Here is a 12,794-nt window from a genome sequence, read left to right on the forward strand (position 1 = left end):
TTTATGAAGCCTCACAAATGTTCAAGTATTTTATTGTGGGGCATCTAGACATTTGAGAAATTTCATTGGAATAAAATCAAATTATACGCTTTTATTGGGTTTCATTTTTAGTCACGATGATATGAGATAAATGGTAATGTTTGTTTACACTATTACTGTGTTTGAGTAATTTGTTGAATAAGTGTTTGGTTGAGCTATTCATAGGCCGGTTCAAACACCCAATGGTTGAAAATGGTCGTTCCACGGCGGTATCGCCAGTTTTAATCATGTGTTGTGCTTAATGTTGTATTGTATGTATTGTCTTGTATAGCATTACCAACTGGCCTTAAATTAAAGTATCGCGGACACGGATTTATATCGTGCTCATGATTCTTGAGTTTCATTTCATCTATATATTTGATAAACGATGATTATTCGCATTACGTCTTGATTTCATTTTTTTGAAACTGCATACAACTGATCTCGCTTGATATTCCATGGGAATGTTAATGCGAGACATATTTTTGCTTAAGTTAGAGACTATTTTAAGGTAAAATGGTATATACTCAATATACTTTATGCAGACATTGTATAATCGTCATGGACCATAATTTGTATTTGACAAAATTCAAAATTGCGAATACTCAATAAAATTAAAAAGGATTACTGTCAGCCTTCTTGGATGAAATAATGTTCTTCAAAGTTTCTCCACTTAATATTAAACTTCACACGTTTTATGTAAAACACACACAATATAACTGGACGCCATTATTTACTTTGTTATGTCAATAATGTTTTTAAGTCGCCATCTTAGGTTCGCTTAATCTTACATAACAGCAGTTTCCTTAAAACTGAGCACACTTGATAAATTCAATGCATGGAGGTATTTGAAATAAATATATTATTGAACAAAAGTCAAAATGAAAGACTGGTGGCCATTATGTTATTTTGCAGAATTGTTGCGTTTAGGATCTGTTTTATTTTGTGAAGAGTTACATACAATTTCATAGGGTTGATAAACATGATGCGTGCAATTGTTCGACATAAAGATTCCGCCAATACAATACAAGTCAGTCGACTTCTTGCTATCTTAAATTGTTTAAAGTGGCAATTTTATCAAGTAAACTTCGTTAACATTTTTGACAGATTTTGATTCTAATCAAAGTAGTTGCTTTACATGATAACTTTATTTATGTATTTATTTAACTGCATTTCGAATAAAGTAAACTTGCAAAATGACCGACTGGTGGTTAACTATAGTTTGCATTGGATATGAGCACTGTTGTATGTGCAGTACACACACATAGTTTATAATATATATAATTATATTTGTATGTTAAGCTACATTGTACTTTAATGGAATTTAGGCATACTTACAGTATTTTTCGTTTTGCTCATTATGTATGGTACATACTGGCGTATGTCAATAACTAAAATGCTTTATTCTAACATTTCATAAGTAAATTATACTTCATCATACAGACTAAAGATTATGTCAGATATTTACGCAACTGAATATATTATACGAAATGGTATTATTTATCGATTACATAGTATAGATATGTATACAATACAATGTAGCCATGTACTGTTTTCGTCTTAATACGAATTTATCTTTTATTTTAAGATATTTCCGAAACTTACGGTTTAAACACAGCGCAGTTACTCTATGTGAAAGTATATCTTTGCTATCGCGTACTCTTTTTTTCTTGTTGCTGATTTTTTTCCACGCCAGATGACTATTATTCCTCACAGTTTCTACCACTTACCTAACAGATTGGTTAGATAAAAAAAAAACGTATTTCTTTATGAAATGTTGCGTATATATATTGTACATACTGTTTTGTATAATATGCTTTAGTCCCTATTTACCGTATTAAATGTCTAAATTGAAATAATTATGTGCATTTTGTTTAAAGCGACTATGTAAACAAAATTCGTCCAGCTGTAGTAGAAACATCTTAAAACATAAAGTTAAAAACGTCAGTTTACAAATGTCTATAATAATGATCATGTAATTGAAATAACTATAACTTTCTAAGAAAGAACAAAACAACGTATATCGTGTTTGTTGGCCTTTCTCTGTTGTTTACACCCAACACATTGTTAACTTTTTACATCGTCCGTTTTATTTTTAGTTGTATTTGCTGTTCATTTTTTTAGTTTTTTCTCTATGTGTTTATATATTCATTTATTGAATGTTCTATTATTATTTCGACGTTTTTATATTTTTTGAATTGATGATTTCTTACGATTGTCAAAATTTCTTTAAAGTCTGATCATTCGTTTTGGGAATATAATCTGATGTTATGAACTCTCACGCTGGATTTATGAATGAATTTCTTGCCTACAGTATATTACAGTATAATAAAAATAGCCTCTTTCTTAGGGTTTTTGTTTGTTTGTTATAAGCCTAACCAACAACTTATTGAACATACAAGTAGTAAGTATTCACACGATTTTTGTGATCAGGTAATGGGTCGTGCACGTTTGAAAGTCACACTTGTGTGGAATACCTACTTTGATTGTAACGTCGTTTTGAATCTTGTCAGATTGGTTTTAACACATTTAAAAGGGATATTAATTGATTAGCTGAGTAATAAACGTTGTTTTAATGAACAAAGTAAATTTAATCGTTCCTCAATTTGAAATATTTGTATGAAGGACGCTGCACACACAAATAACGCACCAACTCGGTTACTATATGACATTAAGTCCGAATGATATGCATCTTTAAGTAAATACCATATCCGCTAGATTACTATCTTATATAACGTCTAAATGAAAGTCAGTTACAAGCAGATATATACTGACAACCCTAATGACACTCTTTATAGCAGTTAGTTGACAATACTATAGCAAGTCTGCATTAAATTCAGCTATATGCAGATAAATTCCGACACATCATCAAATAAGGTACACTATGATTACACTATAAGAAGATGCCCATGTATGCTGTTTGTTTTACAATATGCCATACACAACACACATATATATTAAAATATAGAAGCACATATATACTGCCATCAAAAATGTCATTCAACCAATACACATACATACATTTCAAAATATGATATTGCCGTTCTATACGGTAATCACAAATGTTACTCACCAAAAGAGCTAAATAACAATATGATTTGGAGAGTCTTTATCGGCATCAACAATTTTACACCCCACAACATATATGTTACACTATGATACAGCCATTTGTTCTGGCATCACCAAAATGTTATTAACCAAAAAAGCCATATTACAGTAAGATATTTCCACTCTATATTGACATCACAAATATTACAACCCACAACAGCAATGACATCTCAAATATACATATACAAAACAGATAGTTTAAAGGCTCTATAAAGGAGTAACTGAAATCCGGTAAAAATTAGACCAGTTGATATGCATACTATTTTGATTTGTGACCTTTATAGAGCCTTTAAAATACGATATAACCAGTCTATACTGACTTTAAAAATGTTTCTCCTCCAAAAACTATGTCACGTTATGATATCGATAGTCTTTGCTGGCATCACAAATGCTAGACATCAAAGCGGTTTGGAAACAAAACGAGATCGCCAGTTATAATTAACATCATAAATGGCGCTTCTCTCATAACAGCTGTTTAATAATTTAAAACCATACGATAACGCAAGTCTATACTCACATTACAACTGTTACTTATAAAAATGTTGCCATACGATATCGCTTTCTATTCTAATATTACACAATGCTTCTTCCCACAACAACTACGTTAAGTTGATATCGCCACTTTACGTTGAAATCGCAAATGTTACTAACCGCAACTGCTACGTTACGATATCGCCAGTCTATACTGACATCACCAGAGTTTTAAAAACTATCACAGCTATATTACAGTAAGATATCCCCAGACTATACTAGCATTAAAGCTATTTCTCCACACAATAGCTATGTAAGAATATGACCTCAACATTCTTTACAGACATCTCAAATACCAAGCCTCAAAACCGATAGTATACACTATGATTTAACATGTCTTTATTTACATCGCAACTGTTACTCCCCACATCAGCTTTGCTTTAATATTAATTTGTAAGTACAACTAATTACACAGATATTTCTCCCCATAACAGCTATGAAACATCATGATATCGATCGTGTTTACTGATCACAAATGTTAGATCACATCAAACATGTTAGTCCCCAACGCAGTCAGGAAACAACACGATAAAGTCTTAATTGACATCATACATGCTTCTCCTAATAACAGCTTTTATGCAATTTTCTATCCCTACTATATATATTTATATCATACATGTTACTCTTACAACATTAACGCTGCAATACGATATCGCAAATCTATATTACACATATTTCTAACCCCAAAGTTACCATATTATATCACTATTCTATACGTACATAACAAAATGTTACTTCCACAACAGATGTGTTACGATATGATTTCAATAGTTTATACTTAGATTTCAAGTGTAACTTTCCACAACAGCTATGCTATCAAAAACAAATTGTGTGAGCCAGATTGTGGCATGGACTGTGGCATGAAATTATCAGGCCAGTAGGCCATTTGTCAATGTCACAATTCAATGTCAATTTTAATATATCAACTCGTATGTTCACTTTTTTGATCGAATTTTGATTATCAGAAATTAAAAAAGAATTAAGATACAGTGTAGCACGCAAGAATCAGGGCCTAATTAATAAGTTCAAGGTCAAGGTCACAGTTCACGGCCAAAACTTTATCAGAATTCAATAACGCTTTTCAATATGATTTTTTCCTCAGGTGTAGTGAGAACGTGTGTCATGCAAGAACCTGGTTCGAGGTAAAGCTTTCGATGTCAGTGATCCATGTACGAAATCAACCACTATCACTTGCGTGTAACTTCGTCCTGTATAGACTGATTTTATATTAACATTGAAAAAGTGACAGATATTGCTTGGCGCAGTGTGATGCTCAAGAGCTAGGTCAATAACAACATTTAAGGTTGTAGATAAAACAAAGTATTGAACATAAATAACATGTTCACATGAACTTGCCAAAGTTGCACTATACCGAATAGGGGTGGTTGAGGCAACACACTGCCTCTGGTTCAAATGTCAAGTTCAAATGGGAACTAAAATTAACTGATTTGTCCACTCTAAGCAACAACACATATAGGCATATCTTTATAACGTTTTTTAGATTGTTGTTGTCGAAGAAAGTACTATTATTGTCCACAGTTTTGTGTAGTTCTTTACATCATTTTTGTTGCAAAGTATAACAATATCCCGATTTAATTGATTTCACACCTTCCAGACAGCGTCCATTTTGAACACACTTCGTATTTAATTACTCCACGATGTTTGGTATATAAGGGTATAATAACTTGATGAAATTATAAACAAAGGATATAACATTAGACTTTATTATAAACTTGAACTAGATACATTATATGTAGATGGCGTTGCTTTAAATTGTTTAAATATACTGGCATGAGTCTTATTGTTGCAAAACAAGCACCGTATACTATTGAAGACATTCAAACATTTAACGCTGTATGATATGGGGACTTAGCGCAGAGTAGTTTGTTTAACAATCCGAATATAATATATTGGTTGCAGGCATGGAGAATATTGTACATAGGTATATCGGTGAACGGATGGATGTATCAATCAGAAAACCAGCAGTACATCTGCTGGAAAATATGTTGTAAAAAATATTTATGAACGTTTCCCTTCACACCAACCATAGCATCTAGTATCATCGAGTTTTTAAACAACTTCAAAGAGTAACGTATGTATATTCCTACCCGAGTTGCCTGCTGACATAGAAAATTTTGCCCTAGCAAATTAGACATGTGCACCTGATTTGTTCATATATAAACACATTCTATGTTCAGTTTAAGGGTCTATAGAAGGTACTTGCAGCATTGTTTTCTTCTTCTGCATTAAACGGCATACATCACATGTTTCTTCTAAAATTAGTGAATATCTGGCTTCACCCTTAGCTGATATTTGTTTCGAGCAATAGAGATTTGTGTACATAATTTATCAATAAATCGTCGTTTATAGTTTTGTCCATCTTCATTCTTATCAGAAAAACGTTTGTTTGATTCAACCTCTAACGATATTTCGTAAGCAAAATGTTTTACATGTTTTCCTTATTTTTGCATTGCCTGTCTAGCTCAACATATTCAAGCGATTTTTATGCATGTAATGGATTGTTTTCAAAATTATGTCAAGCTCTGAGAAGTAGGCTAAGGTTATTATTGAAGTGCGCTTATTCATTAATAATTTGATTGTCCTCCTGATAAAATCACAAGGAAATTGCAGACTCATGAGTAGATCTTTCTAACGACAACTTAAATTTCCTTTATTTCAGGCAAATGGAAAGTAGTCATAATCTTCCAATGTAATTGATTCAACCTCTCGTGATATTTCGATAGATAATTGTTGTACCTAAATTCTTTCTTTTTGCATGCATGTCTTCTGTCTAAAAATTAGAACGAATACAAGTAACGAATTTCTTAACCATGAAAATTAACAGCACACGTACAGCGTATCTACAGTGACTTTAATTAGAAATGTGGGGAACTTATGTTTACGTTTTGCAAGTCAGCAACATGTTCGGCACAGGCTCAACAAAACCTCATATCAGCGAATCAAATTACATTGGGCTCAGGGCTTGTATTCATAATGCTGATAACATTTTATCAATGTAATATAATATATGGTAACACACTGCGATCTTTCATATATATTTGAGTTTAACGGGGGAATCTATAAGTAGCCATCATCGGACCAGAATAATGATCTAGTCATTTCATACGTCTATCTAGAGTTAGTAGGAGATGTAATGTACTTTTTGCCCTTCTATCGTAGCAAACAGACGTTAGCTAAACATCCTGCACTATCGAGTCCAATGTAGTGGGGCAAAAGTGATTTGGTATCCAGCTCTGGTGGTTTCTTGGGATCTAAACATGCAAACATGGGTTCGAATCCTATGACTGGCACTTTAAAATAGTTTATATGCTTCCATGTTATTATAAGTATTTTAAATGTTTACAAATGTTACATTTTTAATGACGATATTCAAACATCAGAGGACAATAGCCTGATCATAACAATATAATGATCAAGACAAAAGTGGTTATTGAATACGTGAAAATCTTGTTATAATTTTTATACTTCAGCACAAGCAAAATGTTAAAGGAGTTTATCATGTTACACGTCTGACCTTCGGTTCGCATGTCCAAGAAATAACGCGAAACCTTTCAGCGGCATCAACATTAAACTTAATATGTAACATGTTATTGAAGAGAGGCACAGTAAGAGATGTATACAAGTACCATAATTATTTACGACCTTATTGAATGTTTACTATCTTTTGATAATTCTTGTACTTACCATTTTTGAAACGTACATGTGCACGACATTTATCACACATTTCTTTTTAAAATTAATTATTGGCAAAGTTATATTTGGGGTATTTCAGTCTACTTCTGTCTATTTGTGGCGGTTGCAAACATATTTCTCTCATATCATGGAGGTCTATTTTAACATAGTCACACTGTTCCTTTCCTTTGTCAGATGTTTAACGAGTATTTAGTTCTTTACCTTACGCTATTAACTGACAGCTACACTTTAGGAATCAAAGGTAAGGGCTAAATAGCCGTAAGAGTAGTTTCAAGACAAATCCCCACAAAAGTTATGGAGACGGTGCGTGATCTAACTAGACGATTCTCCGTTGTGTCGCCCAGTGCTCTTCCAAGGGAGCTAGCCGCCTCCTATCTTGATAGCGTTAACGATGCTTTTCGGTTAAAATAAACTTCTTAACTATCCACTTGACTTTAGTTCCCGAATCTGACACCATGATTTATTTTCACTTTAAACGTAAGGAGTTCTAACAAAATAAATGTGTTATGTTTAGCAAAATATATTAACATTCGAAATTATATTTGTGCTAATTAATGACATACATCAGAATACCAACGCAAGGATAAGTTATCAGGATACTTTCGCTGTTATGAATTATGTACGTAGGTTATTCACAAAAAATGGCGATACTTCGTGCAAACCTTATTCATTTTAGCGTGTTAAGAACAACCGTGTGGCATATATACCACAACACACCTAGGTATACTATCGGTTATTGGTTATGTACCCATTATATATTATCGGATATTGTTTGTTCACCGATGACATATTAGTGGTTATCGGCTGTGTACCCAGTACAGATATATGTTCATGAGTATTGGTTATGTACCAACTACAATTCAAAATTGATGTATACCATTGACATTATTTACTTTTTTTTTTGTTTTGGCATGTATTAAGTATGATACATGTTGGCATTGGTTCACTGGTGTGTTTATTAACATACATGTGAAGTAATTTTATGGCTACTTGCAGCTTTCTAAACTAACACCAAAATAGAGCGTCCTTGCCTCTCTTCTCACCCAAGTCATCCAAAACAGATCCGCCATGCCACTCTACTCACCCAGGCCATCTAAAACAGAGCGGCCTTGTTACTCTACTCACCCAGACCATCGACAACAGAGCCACCATGCCTATCGACTCACCCCGGCCATTCAAAACAGAGCCGCTTTTCAACTCTAATCACCCAAGGTATCAAAAACAGAGCTGCCTTTCCAATCTCCTCACCAAACCATCGACAACATAGCATCCGTACCACTCGACTCACACAGGCAATCCAAAACAGCCGCCTTGCCACTCTACTCATCCAGTCCATTTTCCAGGACAATTAAGTTCTGGAGGAGATTAAGACCTTGATCTCTTTTCCTGACACCACAGAAGAAATCTGATGGTACGGCTTCGTCCAAAACTTGCTCAGAGTGACCACTTCTATCCATATCGTTGCTGATGCACATGCTCCCACACCTTTCCGTCACATGACTATAGTCCAGAACCTAGCCAACAATCCCCGCAGCTGATTGTCGTATGAAACCACGTTTCGGAGTCTCAGGAATGCATTCCCCTCTATGGGGTAGGGTATGCGTAGAAACTTTCATCTTCTTCGTCAAGCTGTGTAAATGTCAGTTAGTTCATGCCAGCACACTATCTGCCTCGAGGATTCGGTCGTTTCAAACAGGCCATCCAAATAATCCTTCGTCAGGAAAGGCTACTATCGGGACTTCCGACAAGTGGGTTAAAGTTAAAAGCCACATTAAAATAATATAAAAAAAAGGCATTTAACATATTGGGACTGTGGGATCAGTTGTAGTACACGGAGGGAATCCCAACGCCATTTCACCTATAGGTACGTCGTTTCGTTTGAACAAATTTGACAAAAACGTTTTAATATTTATTTATTTTTGCAACTACGAGGTTTCCTATCAGAACGAATTGTCGTACCTCATAAAAATGACAAAACTGTGGTGACAAAATATCGTAGCTACCTATCTGACTGTCAGCATGACTTATTAGTATGACTTACGCGTCTACGGCTTATACCGTATTTCGCAGCTTCATTTGTTTGGTAATTTTACAGAATTTCAATTTCTAAAACATCGTTATAAAAAAATGAGACGGTTTTTTCTGTCTCCTGAAAAGTTGGCATTTTGTAGCTACGAGATTTGAGAACGACAGCGACGAAATATAGAATAAATCGTCTGCTGATCCAGAGTGAGTTGTCACACTTTGAGGGCAAATTTCTTTGGCTATAAAACAGCTGATTTTGGCTGTCATTTAACATAACTTGTAACCTTGAGGAGACTGAGAGTTGCGTGTCTCACCCCTTAAATCACCTCCGTCGGTAATGCAGTCTTTTCAACATCTTGGGAAATGGTGAGAAAATCAAAGTACTGACAGTACTGGTGTGACGATGCTTTTGAACAGGATTGATATAAAAGCATCTATTTAAGCTTATCTACATCACCACAATTGTGTATGTGGGTACGAAAATTTTGGGTACAACAATTTTGCAAAAAAAAATCAGTACGTAAAAAAATTTGGTTACGAAAAAAATTTGGGTTGGAAAAAAATTGGGTACGAAAAAAAATTTGGTTACGAGCAAACATTTGGGTACGAAAAAAATTGGGTACAAAAAATGTAGGGTACGAAAAAAAATGGGGGTACGGTGAAGTAGTACCCGTGGGGAACTTGATCCTTTCAGCGAAACTGGGAGGCGGGTTACATTCTCGATCAAATATAACAAGAAATATCTTTAAAAAGGTATTCGGCGTGTATTTTCTGTACCACTTATCTTAAAAAACTGTCTGTTACAGTAAAACGTTTGTGGGTTACAACATTACGTTTCAGCATATAAATTCAAAACTTGATATGCTCTTTAATTACACCATGCTCTTTAATTTCACATGTATATCATACCAAACTTTATATTTCTTTGTTTCCTTTCCTAAGTTAATGATGCTATGTGTACGGACGTGATTTCACAATCCCATGTGCATGAACATATACTTTTACTTTTTCTCTTCTGATTATTGTTCTTTTTCTCTAATTCAATAAGCTTAGGCATATTTATTCGTTAAGAACGGCAATTAGTTCATGATGATTCCCGATCGAAAGTGGGTGGGTATGAGCACATAGTCGTAAGAGCACTTGAATACGTGAGTTCGCCCATGAAAACATGGTAAGGTTAACTAAATCTCCGCGATATGACCAAATATGTGTTTGAAACAGCAAACAATATCCAACACACGAATGAATTGTCAAACATAGTATGTGCACTGATGTGGCTCTGTAATTTATGTTTGAAAAGTTTATAAAATATGCAAAATGAAAAAGCACGCAGTAGAGCGAGATCACAGATATGATACGGCTATTATGCTGTTTATATACCATAGTCGCTACAACGTTTACAAATGACAGGTTCGAAATAATTCGTTTTCTTTACACTCATGATCGCGTGGAAAGTTAATTAAACACGTTTTAATTCGCAATTTATTTACTGAATCACGACAAATGTCAAATACAATACAGAAAATGCATAGTTGTTTCATTGATCTATAAACATATAATGGATTGAATATAACTGATTTAAAATTAACGTTTTCAAACTATTATTAAATCTTTTCCCAGAATATGTTGTCCTATTTATAGCTGAGCTTCCTATACCTATATCAATGATAATCAGCGAGGTATGCCGATTAGAAAAATCGAGCTATCTCAATCGGACTGGTTCGGTCTTTTACATAGGTTGCCATTGTGAAGATTTTTTTCATGATATGATAACTTAGACGATGCTTCGCAGCATCGTCAAAAATGGTAAATGAGTGACGTTGTTCCGCTAACAAATGCTTCTAAATTGAGAATATAAGTGTTTTAGTATATATAGGATCTGGCACGAGTTGTCATATCATACCATATTTCATTAAACGAGTTCAGGAATTGTGTTAGTAAGCGAGCCTTTGGCGAGCTTACTAACGAATTTCCTGGACAAGTTTAATAAAGTATGGTAGGATATGACAACGAGTGTCAGATCTTTTTTTATCACATGCTTAACTAGAGAGCAATTTACGAGTTCACTATATCTTAACAAATATTTTGACTAAGATATTTTGACAACCGCATTGCCTACCTCTTGAATGTCAATGTTTTTCCGCTTGAAGAAGTTCCGAAAAGAATTTCAAAAATGGCAACCATATCGCATGTTTATTCATGAAGTGATTTGTTATTTTTATATCAATGCAGGAAATAAACATACATCAAAGTTGATTTAAAATAACAATAAGTTAACATATAACATTCATATGACGTCATAGTCAAGAGTAATTCGATTTCGCGAATGTACGTTACTGTACATAGACTTTCATAGTCACTCGAAGTTTTGAATATTTCACAAGGATTAAAATGTCAGTCGATATCGCTATCTACAATTATTCTGTGACGTTTTTGTGGTGTTTCCTGCCTCTCACAACTTGGACATGGCGATGGACATTGGTTGCTCGGAGCAGAATTGATGTTGATGTTAAAAGTTCCTCAGAAAATGCTTCCAGCGAACATGTTATTCAAACTGCCATGAAACGTGTACTGAGAAGCATGTGCTGCGGAATTCATTGGGTTTCTTGTGACCGACATCTGGTTCAACTGATAAGGAAACGGCATTTGCTGGAGATTGCTGGTGTTCGCCAAGATATTGGAGATGCTTTTGTGTTGCTGTTCACTGATGTGGCTGTAGTTATTGATGGAATGCAAGTTTCGATGGCCAGTGATCTGCATGATGTGGTTTGGCGGAACATTGTTCTCAGAAAGTTTCTGGACAAGATGCTTTCTAGCACTTTGGTTCGTCAAACGTTTGTCTTCTGTGAGACCCGCTGCTTTCGCCATTCTCTTCATTATCGAGAGGTAAGCTTATTTTGTCCGATGGGTTGACGTTTAAACCATTGATCATAAGGTTTCATGTTTGACTGCATCGTATGGGTTGCAATATAAAATGGGTCATATTGTTTACAATAATCAGGTGGACTTCTACTTGCATACTACTTGTAAATTACAACAGGACATTTTTCGCCCACAGTTTCATTTTCCCACATTTTTAGTTTAACATCTCGTACATCCCTTGGATTACCCCATTGCCTAGTTTAAGACTGCCTTTCTTCAAATTCTAAATATTCCTTGCCTTCATCATCTGTACAAAGCTTCAGGTCACCCCAACACATAATTCTGTGCTCATCGCTACCCCGTAAGCCAAAATGTATAGAGTTAAAGAACCACAAGGAGTTAATGATGCTCTCCGGGGTGGATTTTCCTAGTTGGTTAGTGTTCCATAGCTGGTCGATTTCATTATCAGTGATTGAATCTGCTCGCTGAGGTTTATTTCCTAGACTTTCACGTTTCAGCTGTTTTTGTTTGGCCTG

General features: G+C 34.6%; 1 pseudogene; it reads right to left on the minus strand.

The window, feature by feature from the left end:
• Nucleotides 1-11,916: 11,916 nt before the first annotated feature.
• The window catches only part of LOC127854779 (uncharacterized), a 1,882-nt pseudogene continuing 1,004 nt past the window's right edge, over nucleotides 11,917-12,794 (minus strand).

The sequence above is a fragment of the Dreissena polymorpha genome, chromosome 13 (genome assembly GCF_020536995.1).
Source record: "Dreissena polymorpha isolate Duluth1 chromosome 13, UMN_Dpol_1.0, whole genome shotgun sequence".
Classification (NCBI taxonomy): domain Eukaryota; kingdom Metazoa; phylum Mollusca; class Bivalvia; order Myida; family Dreissenidae; genus Dreissena; species Dreissena polymorpha.